This window comes from Montipora foliosa, chromosome 8, assembly GCF_036669935.1.
Source record: "Montipora foliosa isolate CH-2021 chromosome 8, ASM3666993v2, whole genome shotgun sequence".
Taxonomy (NCBI): domain Eukaryota; kingdom Metazoa; phylum Cnidaria; class Anthozoa; order Scleractinia; family Acroporidae; genus Montipora; species Montipora foliosa.
The window spans coordinates 16895758-16906845 of record NC_090876.1 but is presented as its reverse complement, the minus strand read 5'-3'; the positions used below and the strand labels follow the sequence as shown (position 1 = coordinate 16906845).

General features: G+C 40.1%; 1 long non-coding RNA gene across 1 annotated transcript; it reads right to left on the bottom strand.

The window, feature by feature from the left end:
- Window positions 1–1169: 1169 nt before the first annotated feature.
- On the bottom strand, window positions 1170–1938 carry LOC138012577 (uncharacterized). The gene is made up of 2 exons (XR_011125058.1): window positions 1798–1938; window positions 1170–1288 (listed from the first exon to the last, which is right to left on the bottom strand). It is a non-coding gene; the product is annotated as an uncharacterized lncRNA (long non-coding RNA).
- Window positions 1939–11088: the final 9150 nt, after the last annotated feature.

Genomic DNA, 11088 nt, shown 5'->3' with positions numbered 1-11088 from the left:
GAATTTATGAACAAGGGGTTTGTGAGACGGGGCCTACGGGCTATAGTCCTTATCCGAGAGGACTTGAAATTCTAACCATTTGCAGATTAAACTGCAAAGGCAGCACTTTCTGCTCAGTTGTATTAACTGAATCCTGATTGTTGATCCTGCCGGGGCTCGAACTAATCGTTGACAACCAATTGCAACTGAAGTTCCTCGGACAAACACGTTTGAAAGAGAACCAAAAGGCCGCGTTTTCCTTTGTTTGTTTGTTTTTGCAATGCAAACAAGACAACTCTGCTTAATTGGTAGAGCACGCTTGCCTAACTAATAATACAAGTGAGTGGGATAATTCTGGAATTATCATGATCGCCAGCCGGCGGTATCATCGATTCACGTGTTTGGAAGATTAGTACATGAAACATTGATGCCGCCCTCAATCCTTTGAACCATAGTGGTAACGGCTTTTCACCTGACACATATTTGCATGTTTTTTGAATGGAAAGCGCGCTAATTAACAGTAATGGCCGCATCCTTTTTCAGCAAATGATTGAGAGAAATGACATAAAAGGACCCGTTATTGGTTTGGATCACTCTTGATGAAAACGTTGGACAAGGGACGAGTCGAAATTTTGGGTCTTCTGTCTAGGTTTTACCTTTTTAAAGTGCGCTCATGATTTTCCAAACCAAAGTAGCGTAAAACTATATCTGATCAGTGTTTATTTTTTTTTCCATAGTAGATTATCCTTCTTTCTTTTACCCTGCGAGCAGTTGGTTTCTCCTACGCTTCCCGAGAGAGAAACCAGTGCGAGCCACCGTTATATTCTTTAAGTGAGCCGCCGTCCAGCGCCAAGGATGAATAAATTAAATTTGAACCGGTAAAACGAATTAGTAAGCTTGTTTTGGCGCTTGCACGTGCGATTCAGCTACGTAACTGCCTGCTGTGTGGTGATTTCCCGCGAAATAAGACGAAGTGTTGTCAAGTGTGACGTACTTTGCAAATGCTCGATGGAAATCAAACGTTGCTCGCAGTGGTTTCTCTCTCGGGAAGCGTAGTAGAAACCAGTTGCTCGCAGGGTATCTTTCTTTACCCTTAGATGTCCAAAACGTCCCTTCTTCATCACTTTTCACTTTCAAGGTGGTTAAGTTTTCTTCAAGTAGGGATGCAAAAACGACAACGAAAAAATGAGTTCATTATATTCCTTTGGTAGTTTCTTTTATTAGTTACTACAACTTCTTTTTGAATGGATGAACGTAGTCATGTGTATTTTCCTCAGTACCTGGTGTCAGATTTTCTGCCTCACAGCATCTGCAAAAACGGAAAGTCGTGACTAAGTCTGTCTTTTCTTGCAATCATCCATTCACTGCGGTTAGTAACTGACGAGAGGGGAAGTCGATCCATATATTTTGTCGAAGATTTCTTCCGAAGTTATTCTTCAATCAATCTCTATAAATGATCCTTATGTCTCATAATGACCTCTTACATGCAATAACGACGGATGCTCGAGGTATCAGTATCGTCCTCATTATTTTCACAACCCCTCATAATTATCGTACTGAATTTCTCTATGTGGGATTTGCCTTAAAATTGGATTTGGTGGTTAGAAATAGCGGCGGATATCTAATAATATGCCGATTTACAGACGAGTGAGTTTAAGAGAGAGAAGGGTGGGGGGGGGGGGGAGGGGGAGCTATTTTGAAGCGCCATATACTACAAAACACTGGCTAGTTAATTAAGGAATTGTTTCTGTTATTTCACCCTTGATATTTTCTGTGTTGTGCTTGCTTAGCTTATAACCGCTTTCTGTTTTCACGCACCTTCAATTTGCTTTAAAGCAACTCGTAGACAAAGTTAATGTTCGCGCTACCAACGCCGTTCCAGCATGCGTCATCCGGAGCTCTGCCGTGTTTGTCGTAGTACGCATCAGCACTTCCACCCCAGCATTCTCCGTAATACTGGATGGCGAAGTAACGCACATTTGGTATATCTGGTTTCCTTGGAATGTGGGAAAGAAAAGAATATACTTGATTAATAAATCATCCAAGTGAAAGTTAAACCCTTATCGTCATTTGTAACAGCCCTCTAGAATAAAGGTACAAAGGAAGAATTTTTACCAATGGGCAGACCCCCTCTGACCTTAAGTCAAAAAAGCAGTACTGTTTTACAGCCAGCAGTCTCTTCATTTTACGTTCTTATTATAAAATTTTGAGGATTGGGTGTACAATGAAAATATTTTATTGGCATTATTATTATTTGTTTTTTTTTTTTTTTACAATCGGGTTTGTTTTCATGCAGGTTTGTTCAAACTGTTGCTGTTGAGAAAATTAATGCTAATAGCAGTAGTCAATAGAAAATAAATTGGGAAGAGAGGGCATCCCCTATACATGCCCTTATCCATAGGTGATATGGATCAAGTTATTTTTAAATTGGATTGGATTGGATTGGATTGATCATCAGCAACCAGCACCAACAACTATATTATTGATGATTATAAGTACAAAAATTGTTCATTCATTCAGTCCTGGCAACTACTTTAACACTGATGAAATGATATATGAAATGGATCATATATGAACTGCGGATATGAAATCAAGTGAAGCTATGATCCTCGCAGTTATGAACGCAATTTATGCAATTGCGCAAAGAAGCCTGAAAAATTCAGGACTTCAACGGTTTGAACGTTCAGGACTTCAACGGTTTGAACCCGTGACCCCGCGATGCCAGTGAGGAATGAATCAATGAAATGATATATGAAATGGATCCATTTCATATATCATTTCATCGTTGATTCATTCCTCACGGGAATATTAGAACCTACAAATGACCAGCTCTCAACGTCAGTGGCTTCATAGCTCAGTTGGTTAGAGCGTCGCACTGGTATCGCGAGGTCAAGGGTTCAAACCCCGTTGAAGCCCTGAAATTTTCAGTCTTCTTTACGCAATTGCAAAGCCTGCCTGCAGCAAGCCTGAACGACTAAGTGCGGCATCATATGGCAGCCCAAGGAAAATGATGTCAAATGCCCTCTTTTGTATCGATTCTAGGGTTTTGCTCAGATAAGCCGGAAGGTCTGCCCAGACGGGCGCTGCATATTCAATAACTGATCTAACCAGGCTACAGTACACTTGAACCAAGTCCTGCCAGACCACGCCACATTTCCTTAACACTCTCGATGCCTATAAACGCTTATTAGCTTTTGCAAGGACTCATTCGCAGTGCTTATTCCAGGAAAGGCCACTAGAAATAAATACGCCTAACAACTTGTAGTGACAAACCCACAAACACGGCAAGATAAACACAGGGGAGTTACCGGGAAGGGCTGATATTGCAGAAAATTAAATATGATCTCTTTACATTTCTTTGCATTGAGGCGCGTACCGTGGTCTGATGCATACTGTGCTATTTCGTTCGCGATGCAGGGCAAGTAACTGGGTGAACACCTAGGGATGCACTCCAAAGCAGAAAGGTCACCCACATATTTCACCCGTGTATACCAAATTGCTACCAATTTGTTAACTAACACAGCAAACAATATTGGTGCCTTGTGCCCAAGTTTGGTCCCTTGGGGGATGCCAGCATTAGGAAAAACAGGGGGGGGGGGGGGGAATTAGCGTCACCAACTTTTACCCATGGTGACCTGTGGGAGAGGATATCCGCGATCCATCCAATAATGGCAATGAACGAAGAGACCTAAGTTGTGACATAAGTACGGTGTGATCCACAAGATCAAACCCTCTGCTAAAGTCAGCTAGAAAAAGACGAACATAGCAAGCACCCTTATCTAAATATTCTAGAATACAATGAGCTACCGGTAAACAGACTATAGCGTGTGTCGTAGATTTGCATCAGACGGCAAACTGTTTGCTATCGAGTTGGTCCACCACCTGCTTATATAGCAAGTTGAGCGTGAAACCCTCAATGATTTTAGCCAACTGAGAGGTGAGAGTTATCGGCGGCAGGTCTTCTTCGACTGCTTTAGGAGGGGTAGTCTTGGGAATGGGAACAGCCAGAGATGACTTGAGTTGACTAGGAACCACGCCTTGCTCAAGCGATTTATTGCACAAATCAGAAATAACAGGAGCCAACTTGAAGGCAAACAACAATCAGGACCACTGGATTTTCTTGTTTTTCTCTCGAGCAATGCCTTGCCTATTCTTGAATCAACTAGAAATTCTCTCGGGACCTCCACGGTGATGTCGACGAGCGTCTGCACTGGCGTGAAGTGTGACGTTAGGTCATATAAAAAGGTGTTAAACCGTTCCGCTAGCGCATCGACAGTAGGAATGTTTTTATCCAGCATCTGGTGAAACCATTCATCACTCTTGGGAGCAGGGATGGTGCAGTGGTGAGAGCACTCGCCTCCCACCAATGTGGCCAAGGTTCGATTCACAGACCCCACGCCATAAGTGGGTTGACTTTGTGTGGGTTCTCTTCTCTGCTTCGAGGGTTTTTCTCCGGGTTCTCCCGTTTTCCCCCCTCAGCAAAAACCAGCATACAGCTGATTCCAGCTGGCTGTAAGCTGTGCTCCAAGATCTGACATGGACTTTATAGCGGCTGCCAGAGGCGCCATTGTATGCATTCGGTTCCACCTTCTTGAGCTGCGTCGTAGCTGTACTTTGCGACGGCGATTAGCTATGACTTTTTACTATTATTTTTATTATTATTATTATTATTATTATTATTATTATTATTATTATTATTATTATTATTATTATTATGAATTTCGTACTCCGTTTACATCTATTGGTCGTGGCGTACTTCAAGGTGATTGCCTCAGCCCTCTTCTTTTTAACTTGTGTTTTTAACACGTTTCTCCAGCACCTTAAATCTGAAAAATATCGTCAATTTGGCTTTTCCCTAAGGTTCTTAAATCCGATCCACTGGTTCCAGTTCGCAGACGACGCCGCTGTTATAAGTGGTCAGGAATCAGAAAATCAGCACCTAATCAACCGCTTTATAATCTGGTGTCAATGGTCTAATATGATAATAAGGGTTGACAAATGTTTTACTTTTGGAATACGGAAACTGTGCACTAAATCTGTCCAATATTTACCTAAACTGTTGATAAATGGAGTTCTTGTCCCGTGTGTGGAAATGGGTGAATCATTTCGTTACTTAGGACGCTACTTTGACTTCAACATGTCTAACAACCAACAAATGTCAGAATTGTCCTCTCTTGTACAAGACTTGATGTGTGACATTGATAAGAAACCACTGCATCCCAAAAACAAACTTCTGCTTACAGCCTCTATGTCCTATCTAAACTGTCCTGGCATTTTACTGTAGCTGACATATCAAAAACCTGGATAATAGCAAATCTTGATTCTATAGTGAACGGCTATATTCGAAAATGGCTTGAAATCCCGATATCTGGTACACTGAGTAATGTTTTTCTAGAACGCAATAAATTTGGCCTTAATATTTGTCCTCCTTCAGTTAAATTCACTCAGTGCAAAACAGTTCTCCGCAATTCCTTAAAAGAGTCACGGAATGATTCCCTAAAAGATCTCTGGATGTCGTCAAGCAGTCACACCAATATTCAATACGATGTCTTCAAATCCACCAAGGAAGTTCTTAAAGACTTCCGTTCTAATCAAGAAGACAAACTGCAACACCACTTAACATCTCAAGGTTTCTTTTTTACAAATGTTATCAAGCATTCTTTGTCATCTGTTAACTCTATTTGGTCTTCTGCCCAGTCTCATCTACGCAAGAACATCTACAATTTTACCATTCGCCACATCAACAACTCCCTTCCTACACGTACGAATATGACAAGATGGGGATTACCACAAAGTCCTGATTGCTCCTTTTGTCTTAACCCTGAGTCACTCCTCCATATTGTCGCTGGCTGTCAACATTTCCTTGATCGCTTCACCTGGAGACACGACTCAATTCTCAACTTCATTGCCAACTCACTTCAACCTGTAATTAATGATCGCTCTTCACTCTATGCTGATGTCAATGGCTTTCCGAGTCCTTCAATTATAACTGGTAAAAATTATCGTCCAGATCTTCTTTTCCTTATACAGTCCAAGTGCCTATATATTCTAGAACTAACGGTTGGTTTTGAATCTAACCTTAAAAACAATGCAGTACGCAAAAAAGGAAAATACATGAACGTGGTCAAAGACAGTAAGTAACTACAGATGTGTCAAATTTGTAAAGCTTTCCATGAGCTCCCTTGGTGTTCTCTCCAACGAATGCTCTACGTTCTTAGAAATGATGAATGACATTGGCATTGACAAAACGCAACAACACTATATAATCAAAAAAATGATAAGTTTAGCCATTAGAGCAACATATTTTATATTCTGTCGTAGAAATAAGACTTGGGATAGCCCAGACTTTTTTTATTCATTTGTAAATACAGTATACAAGTATATCACTCAATTTCAAGTAGCCAGTTATTAATTGCCTATACGTAGAGAGATTTACAACTGTATTCGAAGACAAATAAAGTTTCCATTATGATTATTATTATTATTATAGATCCAAGATGGCGGCGTCGCTCAGCAATTTGTTGGCCAACGTAGGGCCGTGTCAAGTTGGTTGTTAGCCAGTTCTAGAAACAAATGAGTACAAAGAACGAATATAGCCAAAAATATACTAAATTCGGCCACATATCAATGATGATATGGAATACACAACGCGAGACTTCCACTAAAACGACGAGAAAACAAAGATCCCAAAGGAGATTATGCAACAGCCAATCATACGGTGGGAATGTGTTCCGCGTAGATAGTGGATTCTAAGCATTCAGCGACATGCGTCCTTCGCAAAGTGACGCGAACCAAAATGGCGGAAGATGCGGAAAGCAAAATTGCCGTTCGTTTTGTCAACGAAAGCGACTACAAGAATATTTTGACTGGAACTCTGTTTGCAAAACAAGAACATTGCTTGTTTCAAAGCAATGTGTGATTCCAGTAAATACGAAATTTGTAGTGAAGAAGAGGAAATACAAACGGAAAGGGAGCTTGAAGATGCTAGAGAAACACCAGCAGATGAGGGGAAGGAAATGAAAAAATCTGACAGTTGAGGGAAACAAAAACCCACGACATCGAACTCGTCCATCGGTGCAAAACCAAAGTCTTTCAGAGGAAGAGATGGAATATTTGTGTGGAGAGTCGGAAGAAACGAGAAAAAATGTCGACATAAAAATAAGGGAGACGATAGAATATTCTGAAAATCTCGAATTCTACCCGTCCCGAGCAGTGTTTAAGAAAAAGTATTGCTGGAAGATACAACCGCACTATGAATTCATCGAAGTAATTCTCAAATATTTTCTACCGGGATAGCACAAAGAGACAAAAAGGCTACTCTGGTCCATGAGTGGTCGAAGAAACAATGCGGTAGGAATATCAAGCCTCTACGAAATATCCACGCAACGTGCGAGGTAGCCTTATCCTCGCAGAATGAAACTTTCCAAACATAAATTATTTTCCCTTGCAGTAGTTCAATTAGGTTATAGCTAGATCTTCAATTTCACAATATCTGACGGCTTAATTGGATAATTCCTTTAGTTTCTAAAAAAATCTGTCTCGTTGGTTACTAGTTTTTAAACTGCCGTTTCACAAAAGAAAAAAGAACGCAAAAAAAGTCATCGTTAAGGACATAAATTCCTTCTACCAGCACAATCAATTGTTTTGGTAACCGTTTCACTGATACGATGTGGCAGGGGCTCATGGTTGCGCTGCTTATTTCTCTTTCGTAAACGGTCGTTGCCATTTGAAACGGTCGTTGCCATTTTTTTAGCTCTGAATTACACTCATTAGGTCTAAGAACTCAAAAGGTTGCGGTTACTGGGAGTTGTGTCTCGCTGGTCATATGACTGAGGGTTCGGGTTAAGGGTTCTGTTTAGGGAGAGGGCTAAGAACTCGAGTTCGAGTCTTGAAATTTTCGGACTCGTTTTTTCCTCCAGTTTTTCTTTTATAAATGTTTTTTTTTTTCCTTTTTTGTCTTAATTTTTGTTAATATTTTTTCTTAGTTGTTTCTTTTAATTTTCTTTGAAGTGAAGTGTGTAGTCGACCGTTATAAATGGCATCGACCGTTTCAAATGGCAACGACCGTTTACGAAAGGGAAATTTGCGGTTGCGCTACGCAGCCTTGCCATGTTTAAGTAACACTACCCCTTTCAATGACTGAAAGTGATTTCCAATTCCATAAAAGGAGAAGCAGGGATGCTACAGTGGTGAGAGCACTCGACTCCCAACAATGGTTCTCTACTCTGATCAGAGAGGTTCTTCTTCGGGTACTCCAGTTTTCCTCTCTCCTCAAAAACTAACAGTTGCTTTGAGTTAATTTGTTGATTTCAGTTTACAGTGTCCCCAAACAGTGCTCCTGCGCTAGAAGACTAGACACTTAAATAAATTTCATTTCCTTTCGTGTATTTCTATGACCGGACAGCTGAAGTATGAAGTATTTCCGGTAGTATGGTGTGGCATATTCTTGAATGGTAAGTATTTTTCGTTAGCTCAAACAGATAACGACTTAAGTACTTACGAGTAACCTCTGGCGATCCTGGAGCACATTTGAATTATTTTTGAAATGTCACTCCAGTCAATGTTCTTTCGGAGGTTTTAAGCACCTTGTCCATTGCGCGATCGTTCCTTTTGTCTTTGAAACAGCCAAGTGGTTGAAATTGCTTCTCTGAAAATGGAATGTTCATAAATTATGTCTGACTACCTATTTATAACATAATGGGCAAAATTACCGTTGAAATGCTGCATGGCTGATACCGAGGGCATTTTTCATTAAGTTTGGTCATTGCCCCAGGCAAAATGACTTTCATTATTTCATGTAGTAAATATGTTTTAGCAGGCTGGGCTGGTTTAATTGCTTTGGCGTACGCTTGTACAAAAATAAAATTTTCATGAGCTGATTCGTGCGTTTTACAGTTTTATTGACGCTAACTGAACACTGAAATGGCTTCATACGAAATTGCGCAACATTGTCCGTTTTTGACTTTCTTAATAAAAGATAAGTTGTCCCTTTATGCCTCATTTCCCTTGCCCGTTAAGCACAAAACGTTTCCAATAAATAAGCTGCCATGCCTGAGCTCTGCAATTACCCGTAGGAAAGGTAAAGTGTCCAGGAAACACAAATTAGAGTTTTGAAAACGTGACTTACTCGTTTGGCAGTTAAATCCTGTGTAATTATTCACACATATACACTTGTACGTCCCTTTAAATTCTGGCAAGCTCCTCCATTCTTACAGGGGTTGTTGGGTTTGCATTCATTCGTATCTGTAATACAATACAACGAAAACTCGTTAGGAAAAAAAAACGCAAGCATACCTTCATCATCATTATTTCATCATCTTGAAACATCATCATCATCATCATCATCATCATCATTATTATTATTATTATTATTATATATTCTTATTTATTATTACTATAGACATTGATTAAAAAAGAAGAATGTACAAGTTTAGTCAATTTTATGAATTTTCGACAATACAGTGTATCAAAAAAGTTCTCAGCTTTCGACGCTTGTAGAGAATTGATGAATTGATCAGGTCACGTGGCATTGCGACAGACAACCTGATCTCCATCGTCGAAAAAACGCTGAATGGTAGTATGGGCTAGTTTGCGGAATTTAGATACAGATCCAGACTGGCTTGCACAAGAGTTCGACAGACAATTTCAGGGGCCCGTAAACCGGCCTAAACACGGGCGCGGGAAGAGCGCTTCCAGGTTGTATCTCCCTTTCTGGCCTTTTATGAAATCGCCTCCCGAACTCCTACCAAGCAATCTGCATCCCCGTCCTATTCCGTACATCGAAGAATTAAACCTTCCAGTTATCTGACTGAGGTTATTTCACGTCACTTGCAACGTGACCTGCCGCAAACTGATTGGTAGTTTACGAGAACAGTCATTCTTTTTGCATCAAATTTTGAGGCATCCATACGTGTCATCAATTCAAAATTACGTTGTCTTAGAAATAAAGCTGAATTTTGTTTTATTTCGGGTTGTTTGTTTTGTCAAATGCTAGATTTGTTGTATGTGAATACCAGTGAAGATGTTTAGAGTAGACGTTCCTTTAAATAAAGGCAAAATTACCATTTGGCAGTGCTTCCTTCAAAACCTTTGATACACTTGCACGTATAATCCCCAAACTGTGTTGAGCAATTTTCCAGAGTTCTGACAGGGATTGGCGCTGCATTCGTCAATGTCTAATTTAACAGGAACGAAAGTTCTGTATTTGTTGTACTAAATGAAGATACGATAATTCAAACATAAATAAACATACTGACTTGTCTTTAATTTGTTCGGGATCCATTTACTTTACAAGATACATAACAAGAGATTATGTTCTCTCAACGCTTCTGTATGTAACAACATTTGCAGAAAGAATCGTCCAACACAATGGTTAACGTTAACTTAACAATGTTTCCAAAATGAGAATAGCATGTAGAATTTCCAGTTTACTTATTTAAGCACATTTGATTCGTTGGGGAAAATTTATAGCTCTTCCCAAGACGCACGGGCCAAGATTATATGCATTGCATACCCACTCACCTTTGGCGCAGAGCCTGCGGTAAATGCAGCCGTGCAGTCACATCTAAAGCTACCGCACACGTTCACACAAGTTGCACCGTTTTTGCACGGTGTGCTCTTGCATTCATCCACATCTGTCAGAGAATAGTTAGATGGTAAGTATGATCAATTAATTTAGTGTTTTTTTGCCTCCCGTGGGCTATTGGATGACTGTGTCTAAAGGACAATTCCAAGGGCCGTTGTGTCATAAGAAGATTGGAACTCTTATTATCAGAAGACATTGTAAGAAAGTTATTAGTATAAGTTTTTCTGTTTGATTAGTTTACGTGTGCCAATCTTAAAAATGATGAATGATATTAAAGACCCTTTCATATTTCCAAATTTTCAAAAGTTCAAAAGGACAATGGTTCATTCTGGGCACTGCTGCACCTTATTGAAAGCTTAGGCCAAATTTTGTTCATCCGGCCTTACCATTTTCGCAGTTCTTTCAATAAAAGCCATTAATTGTAGCACGCACACTCATGTATTCCACCGGTGTGCTGCATGGCCTCCATTTTGCATGGATTGTATGAGCACTCATCGAAATCTTCCAAAATAAAATGGTCAATT